The sequence below is a fragment of the Asterias amurensis genome, chromosome 14 (assembly GCF_032118995.1).
Source record: "Asterias amurensis chromosome 14, ASM3211899v1".
Taxonomy (NCBI): Eukaryota; Metazoa; Echinodermata; class Asteroidea; order Forcipulatida; family Asteriidae; genus Asterias; species Asterias amurensis.
In genome coordinates this window covers 14,562,799-14,569,068 of record NC_092661.1, presented here as the reverse complement: position 1 = coordinate 14,569,068, position 6,270 = coordinate 14,562,799, and the positions used below count along the sequence as shown (strand labels likewise).

At 38.4% G+C, this 6,270-nt stretch overlaps 1 long non-coding RNA gene across 1 annotated transcript; it reads right to left on the bottom strand.

The window, feature by feature from the left end:
- Positions 1-1,842: 1,842 nt before the first annotated feature.
- Positions 1,843-5,993, bottom strand: LOC139947059 (uncharacterized). Its single transcript, XR_011787309.1, has 2 exons — positions 5,864-5,993; positions 1,843-4,052 (listed from the first exon to the last, which is right to left on the bottom strand). It is a non-coding gene; the product is annotated as an uncharacterized lncRNA (long non-coding RNA).
- Between the last annotated feature and the right edge of the window lie 277 nt (positions 5,994-6,270).

The following is a 6,270-nucleotide window of genomic DNA, read 5'->3' as shown; positions in this document are numbered from 1 at the left end:
TCTTCAACACTGATAGACGCGCTGATCTAGACGTAGCTGTAGCCGAAGTCGTCGTTTCGGACACGGCCTTATTCTCAAAGGTTTGGCGTTCATTGGTACACACCAATAAGTATCCGAAGGAAATATTGACCATGTCCCGTGTTATTGCTAAACTTCACCTAGTCCCAACTAAAACGTTTGGGTCTCATCGATTTCCGTGAACACAATACAGCGTATAGTCAACAGGCACGCCGACTGCAAGAACAGACCCCACTACCCTTCACATCCTCATAATATTTAAACCTCGATGGAATTTCGTCAAATTTTTAGAATCTATTAATGATGAATGTAGCTTAATAAATAATATTTTTTTCATATTTTCAATTGTTATTTGTTAAGTAAGTTTTATAGAGTTGATTTATGTCATCCAGTTTGGTACAATTATAGAATCCAGGGCCACTCCACTGTACGTCAACGCATCCAAGGCTGCATGCGTGGATGCCCAGTCAGCCACAACGGACTGGCCTACTCACTTCGCATCCGCGCATCCGCGCACCCAGTCATCCAGACTCCCATCTTCTTCTCACTACTTCCCACCGTTCCTCTTTATTCCCTTTTATGCAAATGTTCCCTATTCAAGGATTATTTTTTAAAAGAAAAGAAGGCCCGAATCCCATTTACTTAATGGTTATTGCCGCTATGCAAATGTTCCACATTCAAGGATTTCTTTTTAGAGGGAAAGAAAGCCCGAATTCAATTTACTTAATATATATTGCCGCTATGCAAATGTTCCCCATTGAAGGATTATTCTAAACCCCTGCAAGATATGTTAACAAAAATTTTACCACACAGGCGAAGTAGGATTCTACTCTACTCATTGACCTCTGTGCTTTCTGCTCTACTCCATATAGTACTGTACAAAACCAATGATTGCTGAAACCAACGTGTTTGCAGAATAGCATGAGTTTTTATGAGTTTTTATGACGAGCGTCAGAGAATGCTACTCAATGCTAAAGCATAGGGACAGAATCTACACAGTGCTAAAGCATAGGGGAAGAATCCTACACAGTGCTAAAGCATAGGGACAGAATCCTACTCAATGCTAAAGCATAGGGCCAGAATCCTACTCAATGCTAAAGCATAGGGACAGAATCCTACACAGTGCTAAAGCATAGGGACAGAATCCTACACAGTGCTAAAGCATAGGGCCAGAATCCTACTCAATGCTAAAGCATAGGGACGGAATCCTACTCAATGCTAAAGCATAGGGCCAGAATCCTACTCAATGCTAAAGCATAGGGACAGAATCCTACACAGTGCTAAAGCATAGGGCCAGAATCCTACTCGATGCTAAAGCATAGGGCCAGAATCCTACTCAAAGCTTAAGCATAGGGCCAGAATCTCACTCAATGCTAAAGCATAGGGCCAGAATCCTACACAGTGCTAAAGCATAGGGACAGAATCCTACACAGTGCTAAAGCATAGGGCCAGAATCCTACTCAATGCTAAAGCATAGGGCCAGAATCCTACTTAATGCTAAAGCATAGGGCCAGAATCCTACACAGTGCTAAAGCATAGGGCCAGAATCCTACTCAATGCTAAAGCATAGGGCCAGAATCCTACCCAATGCTTAAGCACAGGGACATAATCCTACACAGTGCTAAAGCATAGGGACAGAATCCTACACAGTGCTAAAGCATAGGGCCAGAATCCTACTCAATGCTAAAGCATGGGCCAGAATCCTACTCAATGCTAAAGCATAGGGCCAGAATCCTACTCAATGCTAAAGCATAGGGCCAGAATAAACCATTAAAGAGGAAGAACCTTAATCAATGCAATGCAAATTAAAGTTGACAAAATTAATTCAATTTAATATAAAACAGGTTTATTGAAAAAATCCATCGCAATTACAAAACTGAGTTCCACATATTAATGTCAAATAATCACATAAAAAACAAATTTTAAGGTTGCGTTTAACCATAGAGCTATACATATTGAATAATAATAATAATAATAATCTACATTAATATAGCACTAACTTGCTCTGTGTTTTGAAGCCACCCTGGGAACAAACATGTTTGATGTGTTGCATGACTATGACACGAATTTAATTCACATTGACGCTTTTTTTTTTTAATTCGCCGTGTGTGCTTTCCTACGCAACTGCCCATTACATCTGTCTGCGCTACGAAAACTTAAAATAGTATACATGCCTTTGAAACATGACGCAAATGACGCTCGCAGTTTGGACGCTCATCAGCAGATTGTGCGTTTACATTTGCTGCACCTTTTGGTTCGATGACACATAGAAAATAACAAATGCACTATCATGCAAATAGCCGTACACTTGCCGGACAAAATATCAAGCTTTTTGTATTCGTTTGTACATGAACATTTGATGCGCCTACATGGCTTCAAAACTTTATTGCGTGTATAATGGGGTGTTAGCACTCTAGTCACATCAATATATATAGCTCTATGCATTTAACAGAAATCTGTCATAATAATAGAAAGTGCTTCCAACTTTGAAATTGTTTTGAACTTAAACCTTTTTCTTGTGAGGAAATTGTCTGACCAAGGTCCTATTGTGGGTGAGCATTCATTGCTCACTCAAAGTTATGTATCCCAAAAACCGTTTTTGTGTGAAAATGTATTGAACATTTTAAACAACAGTTTGTGAGAAGTAATTTGTTTGCCAAGCAAGTGTGTTTAACAACATTTTGTTGCAATTCCATGGAAGCTAAAGATTGACAGCCACTGTTGAACAATGGCAAAAGACCATTACTTGCTACAAACTTAAATCTCCTGCCATGTTTAATTCACATGTTCACTGCAGGGTTACAGGACACATCTCTTGAATGTCACATAATGCAGGTTTCTTTCACTAATTACTTTCTACTAGAGAGGCATAAAAAGATTTTGAGATGTTAATAACACAATGACACTATGAAAAGCATTGTATGGAATAGAGATTTAAAAAGCATTCATAAATACCCCAGACAGTTTCTCTACTCCTATTGGTGGAGAGCGCGTCACGTCGGGGTGTTTAAATGGTTGATAATGACCAGTGCTTGTAACTGGCTGGCCTCTGCACAAGATTATCACGCAAAATGCAATTCATACAAGCTATTAGAAACAACCCTTAATCTACTTCTAAGTGCGCGCACGTAATCTATTTCTAAGCTTGCGCGCGTACACACAACCCGCGCACAACAGACTCTCCACAAAGGTTTTGAAAAAAATATTTCAAAACTCAAATTTTAAACGGTCAAAGTGTCTGTACATGTAATTGTATTTTTGTAATGTTTAAAACAAAAGGGCATTTATGATTCCGAATAAAAAAGTAGTGACTCATTCTTAAATGTCCGTTTAAACCTTGCAGGGTCATTGCCATGCGCTCAAGACCCTCGCCCAAGCCGATCACACGTAACAACCTGTCGCTACCCTTTTATTCCCTTATTAAAGACACTGAACACTATTGGTAATTTACTTGGTAACAGGTAACGGTGAGCTGTTGATAGTATAAAACATTGTGAGAAATGGCTCCCTCTGAAATAACGTATTTTTTTGTGAGAAGAACAAAAATTTCTCACTCAAATATTTGATTGACTTCAAGCTCGAATTTTGCATCTGAAAGCACATAACTTGAGCAACAAGGGTGTTTTTTCCTCCATTATACTCTCGCAACTTCAACGACCGATTGAGTTCAAATTTTCACAGGTTTGTTTTTGTGTGCATTATGTTGACATACACCAAGTGAGAAGACTGGTTACCAAAGGTGTCCAGTGCCTTTAAGTGTTCAGTGCATGAGAACTTTTACTGACTACTGGTCTGATACTCTTGTGTACCACCAGGGGGACTGTAGCCTTCATTGCTTCATAGATCCGCATTCAAAATGACTGGAAGGTTAGACCAGCCTGCAAAAATCCCCTTCCAGGCGCTTCGAATCACGGCTCTACCAAACTAGTTTCTAAGCCACGAAGGCCTTGACAAAAGGCTAGTGGGGCGGAGGATTAGTTGCATTATTTCATGGTAGTCCAGTACTGCTTGAAGGTTGATTTCTACATTTATACCTGCAGTTGGATATAATAAAGGAAAAATATGGTCGAATGAATGAATGAATGAGTGGATAGATAGACGGATGAGTGCATGTAACTCAGAAATAAAATATCAATATTTTTGTTATTTATTAATCTAACTATTTATTTGCTTATCTAATTTCTGGTTTATTGATTATTTGTTTATTAATTGATCGGTTGTTTTATTCATATTTAATCATCCTTTTATTGATGTAAAGGTATGTATGTTGGAAAAGGAGTTAGTTTGATTAACTTTTCGTTGCTTGCATTGTTATTTTATCGATTTGTCTGTTTATTTATTGACCTATTTTTTGTTTATCCATCCATATTTTGATTTATTTGTTGCTATACTTCTTGTTACATGTACCTTTCCAACTATTTATTCATTTACTTATTGTTACTTTTTGTTTACATTTTTTAATTAACAATTTGGTTATTTATTTATTTATTTGCTTGTCTAATTTCTGGTGTTTGTTTTTGGTTTTGTTGTTTCAAGTTGTGCTTTGTGTATACAGATTATTTATATTTACTTTTAATTGTTTTTATTTTCCAAAGAGAGTATATAATATAGTGAGTTTGCCTCCCTATGTGAGTGGATTAACAGGAGTTCGCGCTACAGAGTGTTTAATTATACTTTTGTTGATCCTGCCCCCGATTTCACCACGCGCTGCGACGCGTCGCAAGTTCAAGTTGCGACCGGTTACACATCGTAAGTTGTTTCATCAAGTTGCAAGTTGTTTCATCAAAGTTACGATGCATTGGATACATCATAAGTTCTTTGACAATAAGGAAGAACACATTGTAAGTTACGACGACCCATAGGGTCGTCGTAAGAATGCTATGTTTCATTTGTTTACGTAAAAAATGCATGAAAGGACATAACAATTACCACACGTAACTTCTGTGAACCAATCGGGAAGACACTAGACAACAAATGGAAATTTACCTTCCCCCCCCCCCAAAAAAAAGGACAGGTTAAAGAAAACAAACACACGCATAACAAAGTACAAACAAACTTAAACAACTCAACCAATTAATAATTATAAACCAACCAAAACAACCCAAACCTAAACACTAGGTTGAGTGTCTGCCATCTTGAAATTGAATGAACTATAATACACGACTGTTTCATGACCAAGCTGTACATGTACATAACATAAAACAGCCGCAGAACTTTAGCAGTTCATCCTTGTCTAAAAGGTTGAAAATAGTTTGTATTGCGACTCGTCGCACTTACGACGTGTTTGGTGAAATGGATTATGGAACTCGTCGCAGCCTCGACGTGTCTTAGGTCTGCGACGCTTCGCAAACCCTGCGATGCGCCGCTACTTGCGATGAGTTTCGTGAAATCGGGGGCTGGCCATCACATTAGGGTTGTTTTGTAATTTCCTGTGCCGTACTGTCAGACTGTTTGTCTTGCTTTGTATTTACTTTTAGTTTTTGTTTTTATATTATTTATTTTACATACTGTCTGTTTGTATATTGTTATTGTTTAATGGCCAAACAAAGAATAAGAATAACACTAAGGGATGACCTAGCCCAATAAATCGGTCCAAAAATCCACTGTATTGGGCCATGTTTGTGGCATATCGATATTATCATAAATGGGGCTAGGATTTAGAAGTAGGATGAACCATGGAGCAATAAATAGTTTATTGCTCCATGGATGAACATGTTATTTGATAATAATGTTTAATGGAAGTCTTAATTAAGTATCTGATATAATCCTAAAATAATTGTCATTGATCATTTAACAGTTTGAGAGTGACCAGTTAAGACCACCGTGCACAAAATCAACTTCTTACCGAGAAAAGATGTCCATCAATGTTTCGGATCGGCATCATAAATCACCAAATCCGCGTCAAAACTAGCTGTGGACGACGACGCTTGACGGACGGACGAGAGCATGCAGTGTGTACATACATGTAATCTATACTATTAAAAGCGTAACCTGCGCCATCTTGGATTGAAAATTAGAAGGTCCAGTGGTATGGCATCCTTGTGGAATCCAACACGGTTGTTTGTGTGGAATTCAATACGTTTGTGTGGTTTCAGACGTCGGGTTGCAAGTCTGCAAAACCCGGATCCAAACTCGCACTTACAAGTCATGTGATTGGAGGAAGTTTGGGCGGCGACCGTGCGTCAACCACTGGTCGATGTTGTTACCAGACTTCCTAGAAATCTTTCTGACAGGTGACTCATTGGACAGTGT